The following is a 27,973-nucleotide window of genomic DNA, read 5'->3' on the forward strand; positions in this document are numbered from 1 at the left end:
TTGTTTGTTTACAATTGCTTAAGAAGCCTTGGCAGCTGAAACTGGCAATTATGGTTAAGAGAAGTTAAGGGTTAGTTCAGCCAAAAATGAAAACCTGATGTTTATTTACTCACCCTCAAGCCATACATGATGTAGGCAAGTTAAACAAGCACACAAACACACAGTAAAAGAGTCGTGGGTGGCTTTTCAAACCGTAATAAACTCATTAATTTAAAAAAGTTTGTACTTTTAAAACTGAAATAATAAATTATTTAAAAAATTGAGAAGAAAACAAAGTCAGATTCACACAGAGTTGAAAGCAAAATGATTAACCTTCATGTTTAAAAAATCTAACATTTCTTCAGTGTTTTACTTTTTTAATAATGAGAAGGTATTTTTAACACATTTTTAAACATAATCATTTTAATAACTAACTGATTTAATCTTTGCCATGACGACTGTACATAATATTTTACCTTTTATTTTGCAAGATACTCGTATCAAAATGCATTTTAAACTATGCTAATTACAGTAGGTTCATTTGTCAAATAACTGGACAACAGTGTTTTGTTCTGTAGACATTCACATCTCATTTTTATCAACTTATCCGGGGCCGGGTCATGGGGGCAGCAGTCTTAGGAGAGAACTCCAGACTCTCTCTCCCCAGACAGTTCCTCCAGCTCCTCTGGGGGGATCCCGAGGTGTTCCTAGGCCATCTAAGAGACATAGCCCTCCAGCGTGTCCTGGGTCTTCCCCAAAGCCTCCTCCGGACACGCCTGGAACACCTCCCTAGGTAGGTGTAACGGAGGCCAGCTAGTGTGTGCTGTGCAGGTAAACCTCACTCCTCTGACCTCTAAAGGTGCTCTAGCAACAGACGCTAGAGGCCATGGTCTTTAGCCTCCTTGGTAGAGCACCCAACTCCCATGCGGAAGGTCGCCGGTTCGATACCAGCTTGGAGCGGGTTGGGTGGCGTAGGACCGGTGGGGTTACATTGGTGCCGTGACCCGGATGGGAGTGAGGTTTAGGGGGGTGAGTGTAACGGAGGCCAGCTAGTGTGTGCTGTGCAGGTAAACCTCCCTCCTCTGACCTCTAAAGGTGCTCTAGCGACAGATGCTAGAGGCTATGGTCTTTAGCCTCCTTGGTAGAGCACCTGACTCCCGTGCGGAAGGTCGCCGGTTCGATCCCAGCTCGGAGCGGGTTGGTTGGCGTAGGACCGGCGGGGTTACATAGGCATCCAGGAGGCTCTTACAACTGAGATCCACCACAAGACTTTCGTCAGGTAGTGTATATAATTTAAAATGCCTAAAATGTCAGTAAAAGTCACTTTGTTTAACTGTAGAGTTGAATTTTCAGCATCAGAAGCCGACAGAGCAGAGATAAACATCCCATAATGCAACTCACATCCGCAAATAAACTGTTAAACTATTAATTAAACTGATTTTACTGCATTGGACTAGTTTGTTACACATCTCAGGTTTCAGGTCCTGGGAGGATTTGTAGTCTCAGTTCACCCTTTAGCAAGGAATGGCAGACCTGAGGCTCTTCTCAGCCCTTATGGACACCTTATGAAAGTGTGTGTTAGGCAAGGATAATGGTGGATTTATGGCTGGAGAGCGAAGTGTCCCTTATCACACACTGCCAACTATTTTATACGGCGCTACAGGGACGCTCTTCTTTAACTGCCGCAGTCCATCGTCCTAACCTTCACTATTTACAACATTAAATGAAGCGTTTCCTCCAGACAGGACTCAAGTGAGGTCATAGGATTACGAAAAAAACATGTTTCTTTGACCAATATGCCGGGGCGGATTTAGGGATCTAATCAATTCCAGCCATGGGGTCCGGCAGTCCTAAGATGCAACCTGTGTGCTTTTAATCATTCATTTTCCTTCAGCTTAGTAACTTAAGCCTGGTTTATACTTCTGCGTCAAGTGACCAGCGTGACCCACGGCGCATGCACCGCGCATGGCTGTGCATTTATAGTTCTGCGCACTGTCTCTGTTGGTCTGCATTAACACTTCCGAAACGCTAGTGGGCAGTGAGGTGTTAATGTTTCTCTGTGTCGAGTTTCTTCTCTGCTGTTTTGCTTTTCCTGAACACTTCCTGGATGTACAAGTGCCTCAAACTCGCTCATTTTGAGGCAGGAACCGGCGGACGTGCAACAACTTTAACTATGAGGTAAACACAAAACAAAACTTTCCATCCGGAGCTCCTTCACGGGACTCCACACTTGTAAACAATCGCTCCATTGGGCTCGCGTCCAGCTCGCGCCATTTGCGCGGCTCTCGGTCCCGCCCAGACTCGTCAAAGCTATCAAGCCGACCAATCACAGAGCTTGCGCTATGCGTCGTTGCGACGTGTAGTTACAATTTTTGAGAGGTGCACGTCAGCGACGCCGACGACCACCGGCGTTTGACGCAGAAGTATAAATCAGCCTTTATTTATCAGGGGCTGCCACAGTGGACTGAACCAACAACAATTCTAGCATATCCTTTACGCAGCGGATGCCCCTCCAGCTGCAATCCAGTACTGGGAAACACCCAACACTATGGACAATTTAGTTCATCAATTCCCCTATAGCGCATGTGTTTGGACTGTGACCAGCTTAATCCAGCTAAAACCAGCTTGACCAGCCTGGTTTAAGCTGGACATAGCTGGATTTGGCTGGGCTCCCTGCTTGGCTAGGCCGGTCAAGCTGGTTTTAGCTGGTCATCTCCCAGCCTGACCAGCTAAGACCAGCCCGGAAATGGCCAAAACCCCTCTAAAACCAGGCTGGTTGACCAACTAAAACCAACCAACCAGCCTAGGCTGGTTTAAGCTGTTTTTTCAGCAGGGTGTAGTTAAAAAAAGCAGCATTTTTATGATTATATTTCATAACTCGGATAAGAGTAAAACAAGAATCACCATTTAAAAGTGTATATATATATATATATATATATATATATATATAGTCAATCATTCATTTTCTTTTAGGCTTAGCCCCTTTATTAATAAGGGTTCGCCACTGCGGAATGAACCGCCAACTTATCCAGCATATGTTTTATGCAGCAGATGCCCTTCCGGCTGCAACCCATCACTGGGAAACATTCATACACACTCATTCACACACATACACTATGTACAGTTTAGCCTACCCAATCCCCCTATAGCACATATCTTTGAACTGCGGGGGAAACCGGAGCAACCAGAGGAAGCCCACGCCAACACGGGGAGAACATGCAAACTCCATGCAAAAATGCCTGACCTAGCCAAGGCTTGAACTAGCGACCTTCTTATTGTAAGGCGATTATGCTACCCGCTGCGCCACCGTGCTGCCTCAATATATATAAAATACATAACTTTGATTCAACTGTAAACGATGAGATGAGTATAATGAGGTGCCATTATTCAGTTCAGCCGTACAATATTGAAAGGCAACTTATTAGAATGAACTAATTACATTCAGCAGACCATGAAGAAGCCCAAAAACTCGAGACGTGCTGATTATTGCTGCACTGTGGGGAATACAAAGAGAAAGTATTCTGACATAAACACAGTAAACTTACATTTCATAACCACCGATCTTTATCTTACTGCTCAAAAGCCCTTCTCTATGACCATCCATGCATTTCTTCATTGAGCACACACACACACACACACACACACACACACACACACACACACACACACACACACACACACACTCACACACACACACACACACACACACACACACACACACACACACACACTCACACACACACACACACACACACACACACACACACACACACACAGACACACACACACACACACACAGACACACACACACACACACACACATACACACACACACTCACTTGAGTTGAAAAAATTCACTTGAGAAAATTGTTAATACAAATTATGGAAGATGGAGACGATTAGACCCTGACATAGTGAACATTACACCCATGTGATTCCATTATGCTTGCTTTGTTTACTTTTAGTTGCTAGGCTACCAATACTAAAACCAGCCACTCTAATAACTTGATTATTAGAATGCACCTAATCACTTTTATGTTAGGATGGCTACACACACACACACACACACACACACACACACACACACACACACCTGTGTAAATGAAGTGAACCCAAAGAAGACTAAGTTTGAGGATTTTGAAATATTGCATGAGAAACAAGTGACGGCAATTGATTTTATTATTTTAATAAAAATATTATTCATTCATTCATACAATCATTGTCTTGTCGGCTTAGTCCCTTTATTAATCCGGGGTCGCCACAGCAGAATGAACCGCCAACTTATCCAGCAAGTTTTTACCCAGCGGATGCCCTTTCAGCCACAATCCATCTCTGGGAAACACCCACACACACATTCACACACACACTCATAAACTACAGACAATTTTAGCATACCCAATTCACCTGTACCACATGTCTTTGGACTGTGGGGGAAACCGGAGCACCCGGAGGAAACCCACGCAAAGGCAGGGAGAACATGCAAACTCCACACAGAAACGCCAACTGAGCCGAGGTTCAAACCAGCGACCTTCTTGCTGTGAGGCGACAGCACTACCTACTGCGCCACTGCCACGCCCCATAAAAATATCAATATTATTAAAATTTATAAAAATAAAAATACTTTAAATTGCAAAATAGTTTTTACGCTCACTTGAGGTGGCTTTGGACTGGCTTTGTTTACTTTTGGTTGCTAGGCTACCAATACTACGCTCAGCCACTCTAAAAACTTGATTTAAATGCAGCTAGTTGCTTTATGTTAGGTGACACACACACACACAAACCTGTGGTATTTCAGAGAACCTGAAGAAAAATCAAAGTTTCAGGAAACACTTCCAGCAAACTCATTTTTACTGTCACATGTTGAGATCCTGCATGAGAAACAAGTGAACAAATTTAGAATAAAAATACTTTTTACAGCCCGGGCTCATTCTAAAAATTTTCCCATGTATACATTTCTAGAGAGCGCCAAATACATCACAGGAGCTACGTTTTTTTGCAGTTCTTGTTTTCGCTAATCCACCAGAGGGCGCTGTGTATGCTTTTACAGATGCCAAATCCACGCCTGCTGTTCTCACATACATCCAACAAAGCCTGCTGTCGACTGACTGACTGAATGACTGACTGATCGACTGAGCCCCCGCCTCCTCTTCCCCTAATCCCAACTGCAGTGTTTACAAAAGCAAGAAGAAGAAAAGTCCTCACCTGATTTTTACCACATTTTCAGATTTTACCACATTCTCACTGTTATTTACTTGTTTATTTTATTTTTTGGCTGACGTACATGGCGAGCTAACTGGCAAACTGGTAACAGCGAGAAAGTCATACACACAGAGGTAAGCGGTCATCTGGTATCACGAAAAGGAATGGTGTCATACCGCCCCATAGCGTTCATTTTTAAGGCGAAATGCAGCCATATGTACCTCTGGCTACATAATTCAGGATCTCCAGAAATGTATATAGGACTACGTTTCCAGAATGAGCCTATATAGATTTTTATGTTAACTTGAGGGGGTTTTAGACTTGCTTTGTTTACTTTTGGTTGCTAAGCTACCAATACTACAATCGGCCACTCTAACAACTTGATTTAAATGCACCTAATGGCTTCATGTTTGGAGACACACACACACACACACACACACACACATTTAAATGCTCCTTTTCGCCAAACACACACACATGTGGGAATTCAGAGAACCTGAATAAAACTGAAAGTATTAGGAAACACTACCAGCAAACTCCTCTTTACTGTCACATGTTGAGATCCTGCATGAGAAACGAGTGACGCCAAATTTAGAACAAAAATACTTTAAATTGCTAAATAGTTTTTAAAACCCAGGCTCATTCTGAAAACGTACCTCTATATATATTTCTGGAGAGCGCCAAGTAAATCCCAGGAGCTAGGTTTTTTGCAGTTTTTGTTTTCACGAATCCACCAGAGGGCGCTGTGTAGAGATCTCAGATTTCTCTTGCGAGGGCCATTTGTGCCTGCTGTTCTTGTGTAAATCCCCCAGAGGCCGCTGTCTACTGACTGACTGACTGAATGACTGACCAACTGACTGACCCACCCTTATCCCCTAAACACAACAAGTGTTTTCAAAAGCAATCCAAAAAAAAAAAAGCCCTCACCTGATTTTTACAACGTTTTCAGATTTTACCACATTCTTACCCTGTTATCCACTTGTTTATTTATTTTTTATTTTTGGCTTTTGTTTCTTGTACCTGCTTTCTGGAACTGTTCTTTGCCAGATTTGAAGCCCATCGTCCTGGTCAACTTTCTGCATCTCAAGTCCGCCAACCTACATGGCGAGCTAACTGGATAAACAGATAACAGTGGTGAAGCCGTCCACAAAGAGGTAAGCGATCAGCTGGTAGCGTGAAAAGGAAGTCTCATACCGCCCCATAGCGTTTGTTCTAAAGATGAAATGCAGCCATACATACCTCTGGCTACATAATTCACCATCTCCAGAAATGTATATAAGGGTATGCTTTCAGAATGAGCCTGTGTTGATTTTTTACGTTTACTTGAGGGGGTTTTAGACTTGCTTTGTTTACTTTTGGTTGCTAAGCTACCAATACTACAGTCGGCCACTCTAACAACTTGATTTAAATGCACCTAATGGCTTCATGTTAGGAGATGGCTACACACACACACACACACACACACACAAACTCACTACTGTGGGAATTCAGAGGAAGCAAAGAAAACTAAAACTTTTAGGAAACCCTTCCAGCAAACTCTTCTTTGCTGTGCAGAATTAAAGTCTTTGTAGGATTCTGTTAAGTCCTCCAAAATCCTTTTTTTTTTTTTTTTTTTTGCCCCTCAAACCAAAGCATTTCGTATTTGGCAAATCATACCAATCCTGTTGGTTGCATTCTAAATAAGGACAGAGAGAGAGAGAGAGAGAGAGACAAAAAAGAAAAACTTGGCTGTTTAACAATTGCGCTTTTGTTCCAGGAGTTCGGAGCCCGGCGATGAGTGCAGGTCCCAGGGGTGGCAGATATAACGTAAGGGACGAACGGTAATGGTTTCAATGTCCTGAGCGTTTTCTTGTGTACAAGTTTTTTAGCCCTCGCTTTCGGTCTGGCAGCGTACCCTCAACGCATCCTGTGGGAGAAGCAAAAGAAGAAGCCTGGTTTAAAGCTATAGCCAGATCAAAACTAACACATTTCCAAAATAAAATTCATACACGCACAGCACGATTCACTAAATCCTCAAAACACAATTCATAAGTACAACACACGAATTGGATTTGGGTATTTTTGAATTGAGTTTTGAATTTACGAATTGGATTTTTGTATTACTGAATTGCGTGTTGAATTTAGGAATTGTATTGTTTGTTTTTGAATTGCGTTTTGAATTTACGAATGGGATTTTTGCATTTATGAATTGTGTTTTGAATTTACAAATCAGATTTGTGTATTTTTTAATCATGGTTTAAAATCTTCTAAATTAGATTTGTGTATTTACGAATTGCATTTTTAACCTACAAATTAGATTTGTGTATTACTAAATTGCGTTTTGAGTTTACGAATTGGATTAGTGAATTATTAAATCATCTTTTGAATTTATGAATTGGGTTTGTGTATTTATAAATCATGTTTTGAATTTACGAATTGTATTTGTGTATTTACGAATCGTGTTTTGAATTTACGAATTGTGTTTGTGTATTTATGAATCGTGTTTTGAATTAAGAATTGGATTTGTATATTTATGAAATGCGTTTTGAATTTATGAATTGGATTTGTTTGGTTATGAATCGTTTTTTGAATTTACGGATTGAATTTGTGTATTACTAAATTGCGTGTTTAATTTACAAAGTGGATTTGTATATTGTTGAATTGCATTTTGTATTTCTGAATAGGATTTGTGTATTTATGAGTTGTGTTTTGAATTTATGAATCAGATTTGTGAATTTACTAATCATGTTTTGAATTTACGAATTGAATTTGTGAATTTTTTAATTGGGATTTAAGTTTTCCGAATTAAATTTGTGTATTTTACGAATTGCGTTTTCAACCTACTAATTGGATTTGTTTAATACTGAATTGCATTTTGAATTTACAAATTGGATTTGTATATTTACGAATTATGTTTCTAATTTATGAGTCAGATTTGTGTATTTTTAAATCATGTTTTGAATATACAAATTGTATTTGTGTATTTTTGAATCGCCTTTTGTATTAACGAATCGGATTTGGGTATTTTTCAATTGTTTTTTGAATTACGAATCAGATTTATACATTTTTTGATTCGTGTTTTAAATTTACGAATTGTATTTGTGTATTTTTAAATTGTGGTTTAAATTTACGAATTGTATTTGTGTATTTATGAATCGTGTTTTGAATTTACGAATTGGATTTGAATATTTATGAAATGCGTTTTGAATTCACGAATTGGATTTGTTTGGTTATGAATCGTTTTTTGAATTTACGGATTGGATTTGTGTATTACTGAATTGCGTGTTTAATTTACAAAGTGGATTTGTATATTGTTGAATTGCATTTTGTATTTCTGAATAGGATTTGTGTATTTACGAGTTGTGTTTTGAATTTATGAATCAGATTTGTGAATTTACTAATCATGTTTTGAATTTACGAATTGAATTTGTGAATTTTTTGATTGGGATTTAAAATTTCCGAATTAAATTTGTGTATTTTACGAATTGCGTTTTCAACCTACTAATTGGATTTGTTTAATACTGAATTGCATTTTGAATTTACAAATTGGATTTGTATATTTACGAATTATGTTTCTAATTTATGAGTCAGATTTGTGTATTTTTAAATCATGTTTTGAATTTGCAAATTGTATTTGTGTATTTTTGAATCGCGTTTTGTATTAACGAATCGGATTTGGGTATTTTTCAATTGTTTTTTGAATTACGAATCAGATTTATTCATTTTTTGAATCGTGTCTTAAATTTACGAATTGTATTTGTGTATTTTTAAATCGTGGTTTAAATTTACGAATTGTATTTGGGTATTTTTAAATCGTGTTTTGAATTTACGAATTGGGTTTGTGCATTTTTGAATCATGTTTTGTATTCATGATTTGGATTTGTGAGTTTACGAATCAAATTTGTGTATTTACGAATTGTGGTTTCAATTTTACGAATTGGATTTGCGTACTTATGAATTGTGTATTAAACTCACGAGTTGGCTTTTGTAAATGCAAATTGTGTTGTGAATAAATTAATTAAACTTCGCAATTGTATTATTTTTTTGGATGAACGGTAATGGTTTCAATGTCCTGACCGTGTCTCTCAATGTCTTGGTGTACAAGTTTTGCAGTCCTCGCTTTCTGTCTGGCAGCGTACCCTCAACACATCCTGTGGGAGAAGCAGAAGAAGCCTGGTTTAAAGCAGAGGCTCAACGGCCACATCAAACAATGTCTTTTTGTCGTAAACAAAGACAGGGCAGGCTGCCTGGGGCCCCGTCCCTCTTTTTCTTTCTCCTTTACCCCGCACACCAGTCATTCCTCCTTTTTCCTCTCTCTTTTTCTTTTCTGTATAACTTCCAGCCCTCTGGATCATGTCCAGCCTACTTCCCCATATGCCACAAGTCTCAGCAGTCTGTCAAACAAATTCACACTGGCTTTGGCTTTTATTTGTATGCATACGGCCACAAACGTATCAAACAAAGAGAAGTGTGTGGAGTTGGAGAGTGTTGCATATGCATTCAAGCAGTTGAAAGGGATAGTTCACCCAAAAATGTGATCAATTACTGACCTTTACCTTGTTCCAAACACAAAAGAAGATAGTCTGTAGAATGTTGGAAACCGGTAACCATTGACTTCCATTGTTTCTCCCACTATGGAAATCAATGGCAACTTTCTTCAGAGAAGAGAAGCTCATAAAAAGTTTTGAATCACTTGAGGGGGAACAAAATTTTGTGAGTAGATTGTACATATATATATATATATATATATATATATATATATATATATATTTATATATACACACACACACACACACACACAGTTAAAATTATTAGCCCCCATTTTATTTATTTTTTTCTTTTTTAAATATTTCCCAAATGATGTTTAACAGAGCAAGGACATATTTACAGTATGTCTGATAATATTTTTTCTTCTGGAGAAAGTCTTGTTTGTTTTATTTCGACTAGAATAAAAGCAGTTATCATTTTTTTAAAAACCATTTTAAGGTCAATATTATTAGCCCCTTTTTTTACGATAGTCTACAGAACAAACCATCGTTATTCAATAACTTGCCTAATTACCCTAACCTGCCTAGTTACCCTAATTACCCTAGTTAAGCCTTTAATTGTCACTTTAAGCTGTATAGGAGTGTCTTGAAGAATATCTAGTCTAATATTATATACTGTCATCATGGCAAAGATAAAATAAATCAGTTATTAGAAATGAGTTATTAAAACTATTATGATTAGAAATGTGTTGAAGAAATCTCTACAATAAACAGAAATTTGGGGGAAAAAATAAAAATAAACAGGGGGGTGAATAATTCAGGGGGGCTAATAATTCTGACTTCAACTGTGTATATTCAGTATATATATATGCAACTAAAAGGGCATCCGCTGCATAAAACATATGCTGGATAAGTTTAAAGTTGATATATTCAATATTCATTCATTTTCTTTTTGGCTTCATTAATCAGGGGTCGTCACAGCGGTATGAACCACCAACTTATCCAGCATACTGTATGTTTTTACAAAGCGGATGGCCTTCCAGCTGCAACCCACTACCGGGAAACACCCATACACTCTCATTCACACACATACATTAGGGAAAATTTAGCTCACCCAATTCCTTTATAGCACATGTGTTTGGACTGCGGGGGAAACCGGAGCACCCGGAAGAAACCCACGCCAACACGGAGACAACATGCAAACTCCACACAGAAATGCCACACTGCAAAAAATGCATTCCTTGCTTAGATTTTTTGTCTTGTTTCTAGTCTAAATATCTAAAATTTCTTATATCAGGAAGCATTTTCAAAACAAGCAAAACATATTGTCTTGTTTTGAGAAATAATATGCCAATATTAAGTGAGTTTTTCCTTAAAACAAGCAAAATAATCTGCCAATGGGGGAAGCAAAATGGTCTTGTTTTTTCTTTTGACGTAAGATTATTTTGCTTCCCCCATTGGCAGATTATTTTGCTTGTTTTAAGGAAAAACTCACTTAATAATGGCATTTTATTTCTCAAAACAAGACAATATGTTTTGCTTGTCTAGAAAACTCTTCTTGATTTAGGAATTTTTAGATATTTGGACTAGAAACAAGACAAAAATCTAAGTAAGAAAAGCTTTTTTTTTTGCAGTGCAACAGCCGGGACTCGAACCAGCGACCTTCTTGCTGTGAGGCAACAGTTCTAACTACTGCACCACCGTGTCGCCCCACAAATGTAATATGTATTAAAAATACACCTATTTATTGTCTATAAGAATGTAATCTATTCTCATAAAGGGCATTGTAAAGATATACTTAATGGCATAGCTCATCCTAAAATTAAAATATACACTGTAAAATATATCTATAAATTAGCAGGTTTTTGTATTTTTTGATTCATGTTTTTATTTTATTGATGGAATTAAATGTTATCTTAAGAAAAGCCGTTTATGCAATGTATTATCTTAATAAAGACATATTTCCCAGTGATTGGCTGGACCTGAGTCTTCTTGTCTTGTCCCTATTTAAGCAGTAAATAAATTCATTCATTCATTTTCCTTCGGCTTAACTATTTTATTGCCGTACAAACATGAATCATGTATAGATTTTATTTCATAAATGTACTATTTCTGAGACTGATCTGACTCCATATTTACAGCGCTGGAGTTCTCACTGCTCTTCCCACAATCGGATTTCTTCCCACAGACTGCCAGAAGATCGGCTCTATCATGTCTCCAGAAGACACGGAGTCTGACGCCGGCCTGCGATTCATCTCTCAAGAATCTGAAGAGGCTCTTTCTCATCTGGTTAACCATAGACAGATGAACAGGCAGGGGGAGATAAGATGCTTCCTGCAGACACAGACGCTGCTGATGTATTTGTGGACATTTGTTTTTATTTATGATTTATTTGAGTGGGGACATCACAAGAAACTCCATGAGAAATATGTCTTTTGCGTTGCATAAAGTGCTAAACTGCTCTGGTTCGAGTCCCGGCTGGGTCAGTTGGCGTTTCTGTGTGGAGTTTGCATGTTCTCCTTGTGTTGGCGTGGAGTTCCTCCGGGTGCCCACAGTCCAAACACATGTGGTACAGGTGAATTAGGTAAGCTAAACTGTCCATAGTGTCTGTGTGAAATGAGAGGGTGTTTCCCAGTGATGGGTTGCGGCTGGAAGGGCATCCGCTGCGTAAAAACGTGCTGGATAAGTTGGCGGTTCATTCCACTGTGGCGACCCCAGATTAATAAAGGGACTAAGCCGACAACAAAATGCATGAATATATATATATATATATATATAACAATAATAATATTAATATTAATTTTATTTATAAAAAATATGAATATTTTTAATAAATCAAATTCAGTTTTTTTCCATATTTTTTATTAAAATTGTAAAATATGATAAATGATATAATTTTTTTTACTAAATTTAATCGTCCTTTTTCTAGCAACTACATGTTTTTTTTGGGGGGGGGGGGGGGGTCGCCGAGGCAAAGCAGTGGCGCAGTAGGTAGTGCTGTCACCTCACAGCAAGAAGGTCGCTGGTTCGAGCCTCAGCTCAGTTGGCGTTTCTGTGTGGAGTTTGCATGTTCTCTCTGCGTTTGCATGGGTTTCCTCCGGGAGCTCCGGTTTCCCCCACAGTCCAAAGACATGCGGTACAGGTGAACTGGGTAGGCTTGGGTAGTGTTTGAGTGTGTCTGTGAATGTGTGTGGATGTTTCCCAGAGATGCGTTGCGGCTGGAAGGGCATCCGCTGCGTAAAAACTTGCTGGATAAGTTGGCGGTTCATTCCGCTGTGGCAACCCCGGATTAATAAAGAGACTAAGCCAACAAGAAAATGAATGAATGAATGATTCGCCCCTGGGGTGCCATTTAATCTTAGAACCGCCCCTGTATGAGTGTGAACGTGAGAGTGTTTGGGTGTTTCCCAGTTCTAGGTTGCAGCTGGAAGGACATTCGCTGTGTAAAACATATGCCTGAATAGTTGGCGATTCATTCCGCTGTAGCAACCCCTGATAAATAAGGGACTAAGTCTAAGGAAAATGAATGAATGAATGAATAACAAAACAACAAAAACAAAAAGTCTGAAGTTTGAACAGGCGTCTATAAAAATCTGACTTCAGTATAAGTAGTCTTTAATTTCTGATGTTCAATATTCAGCATAAGAAATTCAAATTCAAAACTATTTTAAAACGGCAAATGAAATTGACTTTACTAAATTGCAATTGTAGGTGAGGCAGTGGCGCAGTAGGTAGTGCTGTCGCCTCACAGCAAGAAGGTCGCTGGTTTGAACCTCGGCTTAGTTGGTGTTTCTGTGTGGAGTTTATATGTTCTCCCTGCCTTCGCGTGGGTTTCCTCCGGGTGCTCCGGTTTCCTCCATGGTCCAAAGACATGCGGTACAGGTGAATTGGGTAGGCTAAAATTGTATGAGTGTGTGGGTGTTTCCCAGAGATGGGTTGCGGCTGGAAGGGCATCCGCGGCATAAAGAACTTGCTGGATAAGTTGGCGGTTCATTCCACTGCGGCGACCCCGGATTAATAAAGGGACTAAGCCGACAAGAAAATGAATGAATGAAAATTGCAAATGCTAATAATTCAAAAGAACACAACTGTTTCTGCATACTTTAAGCTCCATATTTGGCTAACTCCAGTATTCTGCAAATAGATCAACACTTTAACTCTCTCTCTCCTTGACCTGGCTGAAAAAATAGCCAACCTTAAAATATGGATCTAGCAGCCATTTGTCTCTCCTGATCGTTCCCTTAAGGACCACACAAGTGAGTTCCCGGATTTGGCGCAGCAGACACACTACCAGGACAGTTTGTTTGTTAGTATAAATTCTCTATGCTGAACTAAGTGAACCACTAAAATCACTCCTGCTCATTGTTGTTCCTCTTGGGGCTACTGAATTTGTAGATCTGACCCTCCATCTGAGTCCTTCGCTTTTACTTTAGAAACAAAAAGAAACAGGACAAAACTCCTCTATCTAGTTTTCTAGCCCCCATGAATATTTTATCCCCAAATTTCTGTTCACTAGAGAGATTTCTTTAACACGTTTCTAATCATAATAGTTTTAATAACTCATCTCTAATAACTGATTTATTTTCTCTTAGTCATGATGACAGTAAATAATATTAGACTAGATATTCTTCAAGACACTAGTATTCAGCTTAAAGTGACATGTAAAGGCTTAACTAGGTTAATTAGGGTAAAGTTAGTGTAATTAGGCAAGTCATTGTATAACAGTGGTTTGTTCTGGAGACTATGGAAAAAAATATAGCTTAAAAGGGCTGATAATATTGACCTTGAAATGGTGTTTTAAAAATTAATAACTGCTTTTATTCTAGCCGAAATAAAACAAATAAGACTTTCTCCAGAAGAAAAAATATTATCAGACACACTGTGAAAATTTCCCTGGGAAATATTTAAATATATCATCTGGGAAATATTTAAATATATTTATATAATATTCAACTGTATATTTAATTTTTTTTTTCAACACATTTCTAATCATAATAGTTTTAATAACTCATTTCTAATAACTGATTTCTTTTCTCTTTGCCATGATGACAGTATATAATATTAGACTAGATATTCTTCAAGACACTTGTATTCAGCTTAAAGTGACATTTAAAGGCTTCACTAGGGTAATTAGGGTAAAGTTAGGGTAATTAGGCAAGTCTTTGTATAACAGTGGTTTGTTTTGTTTTTGTTTTCATTCATTCATTCATTTTCCGTCGAAAATCACCATGGAGTGGACCACCAACTATTCCAGCGTATATTTTACACAGCAAATGCCCTTCCAGCTGCAACCCAGTACTGGTAAGCACCCATACACACTCATTCACTCACAAACACATACACTACAGCCAATTTAGTTCATTCAATTCCCCTATGGCGTATGAGTTTGGATGGTGGGGGAAACTGAAGCACCCGAAGTAAACCCACACTAACTCAGGGAGAACATGCAAACTCCACATTGAAATGACCCGGCTAAGACTAAACCCGTGACCTTCATGCTGTGAGGCCACAATGCAAACCTCTAAGCCAGCCTTTGTCTGTGTTTTGCTGCTTGGTAAATGGTTTTAAAAGTTAACTCTTCCCCAAAACGCATCAGTGAGCTCTTAGGGTCCCGAACATCAGCTGGGTCGCTCAGATCAGGAAATCAGTCTTTATTGACTCTTCAAAGGTCTGAAAAGAAATCAAAAGGTGACCGCGCGTTTGCCGTTGTACAGAAGATGTGGAAAAAATGTTCTCCAGTGTGTTCAACAGCATCTGTCTGTGGAGGTTTTTAGGTCACAGTTGAAGCATTCGACAAATGAAGAACGCTTGATGTGGAGTCTCTTTAATTTGATGTTTGTACTGTGCCGGCCATGTCAAGTGTATTTTATTTTCAAGAGTTCACACTTAGCTGATGATTGATAATAAAGCTTGTTTGGCTTGCTGTCCCGGGAGAGAGCCCTGAGCTTATAAGATCCTCGAGCCCTGGGCTCCCTCCCGTTGCATGGCGGCAGGGGAGTTTAAGCTCAGGTAGGTCTCGATGATTCCCCCTCCTGCTTATTGTAGCTGATATGGATGCTGAGAAGGTGTACTCAGAGCTTGGCTAAAATGCTTCGGATTAACTGTTTAGGGTGCTTGTTTTTGAACTGTAGGAGGAAACCGGAGGACCCGGGAAATACTCACGCGAGCATCAAGCAAAACTCTGCACAGAAATGTCGGCTGGTTTAGAAGGGAATTAAACCAGGGGCATTCTTGCTGTGAGGCACCAGCGCTAATCACTGGCCACCGTTTCGCCCGTTTGAAAGGAGGGAAATAGGGTTGGAAGGGAGGCGGGGGGGGGTGGTCTTCAAGACGAAGATATTGAGAGTAAGATAAGATTATTTATAGTAAAATAAGAATCGCCTAATAGGATAATTAGTCATTAGCTAAAGTTGGAACAGCTGTGAACAATCGTAAGCACGTGATCCTCTCGAAATCCGTTTATAAATAAACTTTATTTAATAAATACTCTTATTTTCTGACTAGTGTGAAGCCATTTGGGCAATTAAACCTGTGGTTAAATAATGTGCTATAGAAAACAAAGATGTTGAAGATGAAATCCCTCAGGCGGATTCGATTTTACACTTCTTGGTCAGACCCTGTGATACTTTTTCACAACCCAGACCCTACCTGTTAACATTGGTATGAGAAAATAAGGGATATATGCCCTCCATAATAGGGGATCTCATTTATCCCCAAATTACTAAATATGTTCATTTGGAGCTGTTTCATAAAAAATAAAATAAAAACAGGTAAGCAATCAGTATTATGTGTGATAAAACAAAATACTAGCACACATCTAGGAGTCATATGGCTTATGCGCAGGGCCGGCGCGTCCATAGAGGCGACCTAGGCAGCCACCAGAATAGAGAGGGCGGCGTCCCCGACACTACCCTCACCTCTCGCGCCCTCAGTTATATCCGCATCTAGGGCGGCGTCTGCGACACTACAACACTATAATATATATATATATATATATATATATATATATATATATATATATATATATATATATATATATATGAGCAATATCACATGAGTAGCAGTGCAATATGGCTGTATCGGCACTGGTGAGAGGCGTACATTGGCACGAGCCTGCAGGCCGAGTGCCTTAGTGCCCCCACCAGTGCCGATATACAGCCATATCGTTACGAGTGTGATATTGCGTTTATACAACAGTTTGACGGCATAATTGTGTATATAAAAACAAAATCAAACATGGAGAGTCTTAAAACCCTTTTGTATGAGGAACTACTTTCTTCCGCGTTGGATTCAAATCATAAGCTGACAGTTAAACAGCTGAGCAAGCATCTTTTACACTTTAGATCTGTAGTGTCTGCTTGATGCTGGCTGTATGTGGGCGGAGTAATACACAAAGGGTAAAGAGGCTGTACGGGTGCTGATATTACTTAAATATATCACGGCTATCAGCCAATCAGATTCAAGAACCAGACAGAACTGTTGCATATATATATATATATATATATATATATATATATATATATATATATATATATATATATATATATATAATAAAAATATATGATGTTTTTAAAAAACTACAAACATATAACCATACATACCCTATGTACACCAAAATCAAATTATTTGAGAATTTCCACATAATCAATAAAAGGTTGCCACACTTTAAAAAATTTCCCCTCCAACCCTCTTAATGAAACCCTGACTTCCAAATAGAGACAAGACAGTTTCTCTGAGCATAAGCGGGTGTCACGGTTTATGGATCTGTGTGTTCCTCCTGTATGTTATGTATCATGCCTTGTGTGTTGTCATGTGTGAGGGTGTGTGTTTGTTTACCTTTTGTGTTGACAGCGTGCTAGGATCAGCTGATGTCATCAGCTGACTTATCATCCTCCAGCTGAACCTCATTTGGCTGGCTATAAAATTCCTCCTGTGGTATGTGCTGGTTATCAGTCCGTTGTTGTCCTTGTTTGTCCTTGTTCCTGACTGTTGTCTCCCAGTATCATCCGCTGTCTGTTTGATGTCATCGTTGTGGTCTGTGGCTCTCTTTTGTTTGAACTTTCGTGTGTCCTCTGTTCATTAAAACACTCGCATTTGGATCCTCCTTGTCTTGATTCGTGACAGCGGGAGGGCGAGAATCCATCCATTTTAGCAAAATAGCTCTATACGTGGCAATAAAGTCTAAAAAAAAAGCAATGATTTTACACTTTGATGAAGGCAACTGTATTTCCTCTGAGGTAACCCCAAACAGTGCCACCTGTGGATCTGGATCTAGCTTGTGCTGAAGAATCTCAGATAACGAATCAAATATGAACCGCCAGAAATGCTCTTAATTAGGACAAATCCAGAGCATGTGAAATAAAGTGCCTTCAGAACAATGACATCTATTGCACTAGTACCAGAAACATTTGGGCTAATTTAGTCTTAGAAATATAAGCTCTGTGCACTACTTTAAATTGAATGAGAGAGAGAGCCGGGCACACATTGATGATGAGTGAATTTGTTAAAGAATATCGTCCTTTTGGGAAATATTTAAACAAGAAAAATCACCGAAAGCTGAATAATTTTGACTTTAGACCTGTGCATAAATCTGAAGTGGTGAATTCAGGTAAAGTAGTGCATTATAGAAATCAGTTTTAAGGCTCTTTTCAGACTTTCGAGCAGCAGCGAGTGAAGGATAGAATCGACTTCAGCGGTAAAGAATGTGAATGTAAAAGTGGGTCATGAAAGACAGTCAGTGGGTGGAGTACATGCCATGTGCTTTGTTTCCCATTAAAAAAAGTCCAGAAATGTGTTTCATTACACGCTTTTGAAGGAGAGTCATCTACAGTCTATCTTCTTTAAAACCCAAGTAACCAATGAATGCGTCATTTACCGCAGATCTACTTTGCCGCAGTTCTCCAGTGCTCTCTTATTAGCGGTGAAATGCTTTCGAAAAAAAGTTTTTAGTTCTTTCTGAGGTTTTCCCATGCATGGAGAGACAATGTGTGTAAAAGAAAAACACATGTGGAGAGCGGAGCGGAAAAACATCGAACATTGCAGGCGAACTGAAGATGTCAAACACAGTTGAAGTCAGAATTATTTTCTTCTTTCTCAATTTTTTCCCAAATGATGTTGAACAGATTCAGGAGTTTTCACAGTATTTCCTATAATATTTTTTCTTCTTATTTGTTTTATTTCGGCTAGAATAAAAGCAGTTCTTAATTGTTTTAAACCATTGTAAGGTCAATATTATTTAGCCCCTTAAGCAATATTAGTTTTGCATTGTCTACAGAACAAACCACTGTTACATAATGACTTGCTTAATTACCCTAACTTTACCCTATAGTTAACCTTTACAATTTTTGCATAGTTTTTTTTCCCCATTTGCATGCATTGTACAATAACAAATTATTCTCAGTGATTTATTCAGATCATACTGGATCAATCAAACCCTAAGGCCAAAGGCAAGGTTAAAATGTAGAAATCTAGCATTTATATTAAAGGCTTTGTCTGTGGGAGCCTGCAAAATTTCACTTTACACTGTTAACAAATACTACAGTAACTTACTGTGCAAAAATACTGTAATTTTTACTTTAAAAATACTGTAGTTTACATTTACCACACCATTTAACTTGCAGTATATGTATTTACAGTATTACAAATTATGTAAAATATACTGTCATTTTTACAAAATGCAACTTAAAAATATGGTAACATACCGCATAACTGTTCTACAGTACAATACATTTAATATTACAGTTAAATATTCTGTAATTAAAAAAAAATTGTTAATGGTGTAGTTGTAGTGCAGCAGTTTGCCAGTAACTTACTGTAAATCAATTACAGCAAAAACACTGTATTTAAATTTACCACGCCATTTATCTAGCTGTTTATATAATTACAGCATTGTGTATCGTTGCTGTAAAATATACAGTAATTTTCACAATGCAACTTTAAAATACAGTAACATACCACATAAATATCCTACAGTAAAATACATTTCATATTACAGTTAAATATTGTGTAATTAAAAAAATTGTTAATGGTGTAGTTGAAGTGCAGTAACTTACTGTAAATCAGTTACAGCAAAAATACTATATACTACACCCTTTATCTTGCTGTATTTATAGTTACAGTATTGCATATCTTTGCTGTAAAATGTACTGTCATTTTTATACAATGCAACTTTAAAATACAGTAACACACCGCATAACTGTCCTACAGTAAAATACATTTCATATTACAGTTAAATATTGTGTAATTAAAAAAATTGTTAATGGTGTAGTTGAAGTGCAGCAGTTTGCCAGTAACTTACTGTAAATCAATTACAGCAAGAATACTGCATTTACATTTACAGCGTCATTTGTCTTGCTGTATATGTATTTACAGTGTTGTATATCTTTACTGTAAAATATACAGTAATTTACACACAGCGCAACTTTAAAATACAGTAACATACTTCATAACTGTCTTACAGTAAAATACAGTTCATATTACAGTTAAATACTGTGTCATTTCTAAAAAATGTTAATAGTGTGGTTGTAGTTCAGCAGTTTGCCAGTAACTTACTGTAAATCATTTACGGCAAGAATACTGTATTTAAACTTACCTCGTCATTTATCTGGCTGTTTATATAATTACAGCATTGTAAATCTTTGTTGTAAAATATAGTAATTTTCACACAATGCAACTTTAAAATACAGTAACATACCGCATAACCGTCCTACAGTGAAATACAGTTCATATTACAGTAATTACAGTGTCACTTCTAAAAATTATTAATAGTGTGGTTGTAGTGCAGCAGTTTGCCAGTAACTTACTGTAAATCAATTACTGCAAGAATACTGTATATACATGTACAGCACTGTTTATCTTGCTCTGTATGCATTTACAGTATTGCATATTTTTACAGTAAAATATGCAGTAATTTACACAATACAGCTTTAAAATACAGTAACATATCGCATACTGTAACTGTCCTACAGCTCATATTACAGTTAAATACTGTGTAATTTACAAAAAACATTAGCAGTGTAGTTGTAGTGCAGTAGTCCGCCAGTAACTTACTGTAAATCAATTACTGCAAGAATACTGTGTTTACATTTACAGCACCATTTATCTGGCTCTATATACATTTACAGTATTGCATATTTTTACTGTAAAATATACAGCAATTTTCACAATGCAACTTTAAAATACAGTAACATATCGCATACTGTAACTGTCCTACAGTAAACACAGCTCATATTACAGTTAAATACTGTGTCATTTACAAAAAATCATAGTGTAGTTGTAGTGCAGTAGTCTGTTAGTAACTTACTGTAAATCAATTACAGAAAAAATACTGTATTTATATTTACAGCACCTCTGTTTGCATTTACAGTATTGTATATTTTACTGTAAAATATACAGCAATTTTCACAATGCAACTTTAAAATACAGTAACATATCGCATACTGTAACTGTCCTACAGCTCATATTACAGTTAAATACTGTGTAATTTACAAAAAATCATTAACAATGTAGTTGTAGTGCAGTAGTCCGCCAGTAACTTACTGTAAATCAATTACGGCAAGAATACTGTGTTTACATTTACAGCACCGTTTATCTTGCTCTATATGCATTTGCAATATTGTATATTTTACTGTAAAATATACAGCAATTTTCACAATGCAACTTTAAAATACAGTAATATATCGCTTACTGTAACTGTCCTACAGTAAACACAGCTCATATTACAGTTAAATACTGTGTCATTTACAAACAATCATAGTGTAGTTGTAGTGCAGTAGTCTGTTAGTAACTTACTGTAAATCAGTTACAGCAAAAATACTGTACTTACATTTATCACACCATTTATCTTGCTGTATTTATAGTTACAGCATTGCATATCTTTGCTGTAAAATATGCTGTCATTTTTCAAACAATATAACCTTAAAATACAGTAACGCACCGCATAACCGTCCTACAGTAAAATAGTCAAATAAAAGTGTGAACTGTGCGGTGAATTGTTGTTTGAGGTTAATTTCACAAATGTATTATTTTTGAGGCTGATCTGACTCCGCATACTAAACACAAAGTTGTTGTAGCAGTGATAAACATATTAGCATCATGCAAAATGTTAACGTTAAAATATATAAGCAAAGTTTAGAGGGTCCTAATTGTGCAGCTTATTCATCATGAGAATGAAAGTTTGCATTTCACACACTAAGCAAGTTGTTTATTTCTTTTATAACTTTAGTTGGCTCTAATAACAATATGCAGCGGTGGTGGTGGTGGTAGCCCCACAGTACACCTGTTTTTCATTTATTCTGCAATTCTTATGCAAAATTATGGTTATTAATACATGAAAGCACTTTCCTAATCTATTTGCTTTCCACCGTGCGAATCTGACCCAAATTCGTGGCTTCCCTTGTGCGTCTCCTTTCCTTTTTTATCAAATATCATTAATATTGACGCCACATGTTAGAGATCCTACTGACCTGGCTGTGTTCTGGGGATGAATAAGAAAAATGAAACAAATCTCTTTCTCTTCCTTAACAGTGTGAAACTTCCCTGCTTCAGAGGAGGACATCTAATAAACTATTATTTGCTAGAACTTTGATAAATATTATATTATTTAGAGCAGTAGTTCTCAAACTCTTTTCATCAAATACCACCTCGGAAAAAAATTCTCTCTCCAAGTACCACCATAATGAGCAGTATTGAAATAGAGTAGGCCCAGTAAAGCAGCTGCAGCTCTGTACATTTCCAAAACGAGGCAGATTAATTAATTCATTCATTCATTTTCTTGTCGGCTTAGTCCCTTTATTAATCCGGGGTCGCCACAGCAGAATGAACCACCAACTTATCCAGCAAGTTTTTATGCAGCGGATGCCCTTTCAGCCGCAACCCATGTCTGGGAAACATCCACACACACATTCACACACACTACGGACAATTTATCCTACCCAATTCACCTGTACTGCATGTCTCTGGACTGTGGTGCACCCGGAGGAAACCCACGCGAACGCAGGGAGAACATGCAAACTCCACACAGAAATGCCAACTGAGCCGAGGCTTGAACCAACAACCCAGCGACCTTCTTGCTGTGAGGCGACAGCACTACCTACTGCGCCACTGCTTCGCCCGGCAGATTGATTCCTACTATTTTATTGTTTTAATTCCTATTTATTTTTGGCAGGCACCTTAAATGTCATACATAGTTTGAATATTAACACCGTATTTTAAAAAAAATAGATAAAAACTCTTGACTATTCTTTCAGCTTATATGCAGGTCAGAAACATTGAATACCAGCAATTTATAATTTAACAAATAGACTAAATGAAAATGCAACAGTTTCTCTGAAGGAATCTTGGAAAAATGACCTTGGTGTTGATATTACGGAAGAACAATGGGGGGATATTTTAAAGACGGTCCACTCCTCTTCTATATGCGCCAGACATGGCCTTGTGCAGTGTAGAGCTCATTTCACCAATGCTAAATTATAGCCAAATTTTCCCTGATAGAAGTGATGTCTGTCATCGTTGTTAGCAGTCTCCTGCCAATCATCTCCATATGTTCTGGAGTTGTCCCCAATTGAAACATTTCTGGTCCATTGTTTTTGACGCACTTAACAAATCTGTTAACATAAATCTAGACCCTAACCCCTTGACAGAACTTTTGGGTATTTCAGAGAGAGCTGACTTGACTGTTGCATTCGCCAGGTTTTTGTTTTTAAGCCATTCTTATCAAATGGAAACAGGTGATTCCTCCATCACATGGCATAATAAAAACTCGAGAAATTACTTGCAGGATCTCTCAAATCTTTTTACAAGACCTGGAACCCTGTTTTAGACTATATCAATGGCTTACCCTGTTCAGTTGATATCAAATCTAATACACAGTAAATAATTGGAAAGAGGAAATATTGACTCCTTAATGTGAGCTTTTCATTTTTATTTATTTATTTATTTATTTGTTTATTTACTTATTTTTTGCTTTTATCGTAAAGTTGCTCATTTATTACTATTATCTTTTTTTTAAAGAATTTATTTACATTTTTATTTAATTTTTACATTTATTATTATTCATTTATTTATTTTTTCTTTCAGAGGATATGTTTGTTTATAATTCCTATATTTAATTTATTTTATGGGGATAGAGGGAAAAAAAGAAAAATAAGACAATCTGTGATTTTTCCTTTGGATCATGGATGTGCAGCCGACAAATCTGCAGCAACTGCGTAATGCTATCATGGCAATATGGAGCAAAATCTCTGTGGAGTATTTCCAGTAGCTTGTTGAATCGAAGGATTAAGGCAGTTCTGAGGGCAAAAGGGGGTCCAACCTGGGACTAAGGTGTACCTAATAAAGTGGCCAGTTAGTGTATATAATATTAATGTTATATTATTATATTATAATAGTATAATAGTGTTACAAATTATACTCTATTATAAATCATATGCTAATTTATGGATACTTTGTACGTTTTACAGTGCACATTTGTTCCCTCGTCTATCTTGGTTCCTCCTGGAAGTGTCCGGGGCCCCAGAGGGATCACTCATGGGAGATACACCACTGACACCACTGGGAACAAATGGCTGGGCAAACATTTTTTTGTTGGGTTGAAGTGTTGGGATGACTGCATGTGGATCAGGTTACCTCTGAGTCTGTGTAATTCATTCATCTCTCCATTTCCACTCCTCTTTTCCTGCTGACCCAACTCTTCTCTACACCTCATTCATCAGCAGGCTGCACTGTAAATTCACATTCACACTGGCTTTGGCTTTTATTTGTGTGCTTAAGGCCGCAAACTTATCAAACAAAGAGAAGTGTGTGGAGTTGGAGAGTGTTGCATATGCATTCAAGCAGTTTAAAGGGATAGTTCACCCATAAGTTTGATCAATTACTGACCTTTACCTTGTTCCAAACACAAAAGAAGATATTCTGTAAAATGTTGGAAACCTGTAACCATTGACTTTCATAGTATCTGTTTCATACTAGAGTCAATGGTTACCAGAGATAAAAAAAAAAAACATTAAACAAATGGTTGGGTTGGTCAGTATTTGACCCAATGTTGAGGTATTACCAGCATTTTTAGAGTGTACTTCTCATCTGTAAATCAAGTCTTAAGAAATGAATGAATGAATGAACGAATGAATGAGTGATTGAATGAATGAATGAATGAATGAATGAATGAACGAACGAACAAACAAACAAACAAATGAAAGAACGAACGAATGAGTGATTGAATGAATGAATGAATGAATGAATGAACGAACGAATGAATGAATGAATGAATGAATGAACAAACAAACAAACGGACGAACAAATGAACGAATGAATGAATGAACGAATGAGGGATTAAATAAATGTATGAATGAATGAATAAACGAATAAATGAATGAATGAATGAATGAATGAATGAATGAATGAATGAATGAATGAATGAATGAACGAAAGAATGAATGAATGAACAAATGAACGAATTAATGAATGAATAAATGAATGAATGAATGAACGAACAAACGAACGAACGAATGAACGAATGATTGATTGAATGAATGAATGAATGAATGAATGAACAAATGAATGAATGAATGAATGAATGAATGAATGAATGAATGAATGAAGGAAGGAAGGAAGGAAGGAAGGAAGGAAGGAAGGAACGAACGAATGAATGAATAAATGAACGAATGAATGAATGAATGAATGAATGAATGAATGAATGAATGAATGAATGAATGAATGAATGAACGAACGAACGAACGAACGAACGAACGAACGAACGAACGAACGAACGAACGAATGAATGAACAGATGTAGTTATAAAAGGCTAATTGTAAAGGCATTACCTAATACTAACTATACTCTAAGAAAATGCTGGGTTGTTATAACCTAAGGTTTGGTGAAACATGGACAAAGCCAACCATTGGGTTAACAAGAAAGTTCATATAAATTTGATTAAAAGTTTAATAAAACTGTTTAATAATTAAAAAAGTTTAATGAAACTGCCTAAGTTGCATGGAAGGGCTGGAAGGACATTTGCTGAGTAACACATATGCTGGACTAGTTGGCGGTTCATTCCACTGTGGCGACCCCTGATGAATAAAGGGACTAAGCTGAAGGAAAATTAATGAAATAATAAAATAGTTGGGTTTGTCCATATTTGACCCAGAGTTGGGTTACAAAAACATATAATTTTTGTCTGAAGTGTATGTCTGAAGTGTAACACTTGTTATTTTAATTAACTACTCTCTAAAAATGCAGCGTTGTAATAACCAATGGTTGGATCCAATCCAACCATCCAACCAATCATTGGGTTAAAAAGTGTAATAAAAAAAAAGGTTGGATTGGTCAGTATTTGAACCATGTTGGGGTAATGGGTTCATATTTGACCCAAATTTGGGTTACAAAAGGACATCTTTTTTCTAGAGTGTAACGCTTTTTACTTTACCTAACTACTCTCTAGAAATCTGGGTTTTCATAAAACAAGGTTGGGTCAAATATGGACAAACACAACCACTGGGTTCAAAAGTGTAATAAAAGATTGAATAAATTGTTGGGTTGGTCAGTATTTGACCTAACGTTGGGACATCACCACCCAGAGTGTACTTTGGATCTGTAAAACCTTGACAGAATATTATAAATAAATAAATAAATAAATAAACAAATGAATAGTTAAGACATTGCAATAACAGGCTATCCTTAAAGCCATTACAAAATACTAACTGCAATCTAAAAATGCTAGATAACCCAAGGTTGGGTCAAACATGAACAAACCCAACCATTGGGTTAATAAAAAAGGTTATGTACACTTGAACAAAAAATAATAAAATGGTTGGGTTTGTATTTGACCCAACTTTGGGTTACGAAAATGTAGAATTTTTTATTGCAACGCTTGTTACTTTACTTAACTACTTCCTAAAAATTCTGGGTTGTCATAAAACAAGGTTGGGTCAAATATAGACAAACCAAACTACTGGTTCAAAAAGTGTTATAAAAGATTAATAAATAAATAAATAAATAAATAAATAAATAAACGAATGAATGTAGTTATAGCATTGCAATAACGAGTAATTTTCTAGCCAATACACAATACTAACTGCTAGTTGGGTCAGACATGAACAAACCCAAGCATTGGGTCAATAAAAATGTTATGTAAATAAAAAAAAAATTTTGACCCAACTTTGGGTTATGAAAACATAGCATTTTTAGTAAAATTAGTGTGACTTTACCTAACTATCAAAAAGTGCTGGGTTAAAACAATGTTGGGTTAGAAAGTGTAATATAAAAAATGAGCAAATGGTTGGGTTGGACAGTATTAGATTTTGACCTAACATTAGGGTAATATCCCCCAGCATTTTTAGAGTGTACTTTTCATCTTTAAAACTTAAACGGAATGTTAAAAAGTCAGAATGAATGAATGAATGAAGTTGTAACACTGTAATAGATGCTAAGTGTAAAGCCAAATGGAACAAAACTAACTACAATATAGAAATTGCTGGGTTTTCACAACTCAAGGTTGGGTCAAACATTGGCAAACCCAAACTCTACATTAAATGAAAAGGCATTTAAATGTAAATAAACAAATTAACAAAACGGTTGGGGTTGTTCATATTTACGCCCCCAGCATTTGTTAAGTGTATAGAAATGTTTGGTAAAGGCAGTGTTTTGTGAGGAAGATGTCAGGTTTTCTGTCACTCAGAATGAATGAATGAATGTGGGTATAGCATTGCAATAAAAGGGTAATTGTAAAGCCACTACACAATATTATTTAAATTAAAATGCTTTGGGTTACAACAACACAGCATTTTTAGAGTCACAATGAATGAATGAATGAAGGTTTTGCATTGCAATAACATGCTCATTATAATACCATTACACAATAGGCCCTACTAATTACACTATAATTGCTGGGTTGTAATAACCCAAGATTGGGTCACACATGGACAAACTCAACACTCAACACAAAAATACTTGTGCTGCTTATTACTTATTTAAATGAATCAAAAGAACACAATTCCTGAGTGTTTGTGGGATGACTAGATTTACTGTAATCGATTTGTATTGGGAAAATGTGAAGGAATTGTGTGGAACCCAGTATTTTTTACAGTGAACCATAAAAATGTCTGTATTTAATATATATTACAACAATAATTGGGTTGTCCATATGTAACATCTCCCCTAGCATTTTTTAAGTGAATAAAAGTGCATAAAAGCAGTGTGTGAGAGATAGAAGTCATGTTTTCTGTCACTCTCCCGGTGTTTTTGGCATTGTTGAAACAGTTGTCGGGAAAGAGACCCTCCATAATGTTTATAACCCCTCGAGTGTCCGCCAGGTGTTGCTCCGCTCCGCGCGGATC

The 27,973-nt window shown here is 37.1% G+C and overlaps 1 long non-coding RNA gene across 1 annotated transcript; it reads right to left on the reverse strand.

The window, feature by feature from the left end:
* Positions 1-4,149: 4,149 nt before the first annotated feature.
* On the reverse strand, positions 4,150-17,869 carry LOC110437908 (uncharacterized). The gene is made up of 3 exons (XR_002455673.3): positions 17,481-17,869; positions 9,235-9,308; positions 4,150-7,084 (listed from the first exon to the last, which is right to left on the reverse strand). It is a non-coding gene; the product is annotated as an uncharacterized lncRNA (long non-coding RNA).
* Between the last annotated feature and the right edge of the window lie 10,104 nt (positions 17,870-27,973).

This window comes from Danio rerio, chromosome 2 (assembly GCF_049306965.1).
Source record: "Danio rerio strain Tuebingen ecotype United States chromosome 2, GRCz12tu, whole genome shotgun sequence".
Taxonomy (NCBI): Eukaryota; Metazoa; Chordata; class Actinopteri; order Cypriniformes; family Danionidae; genus Danio; species Danio rerio.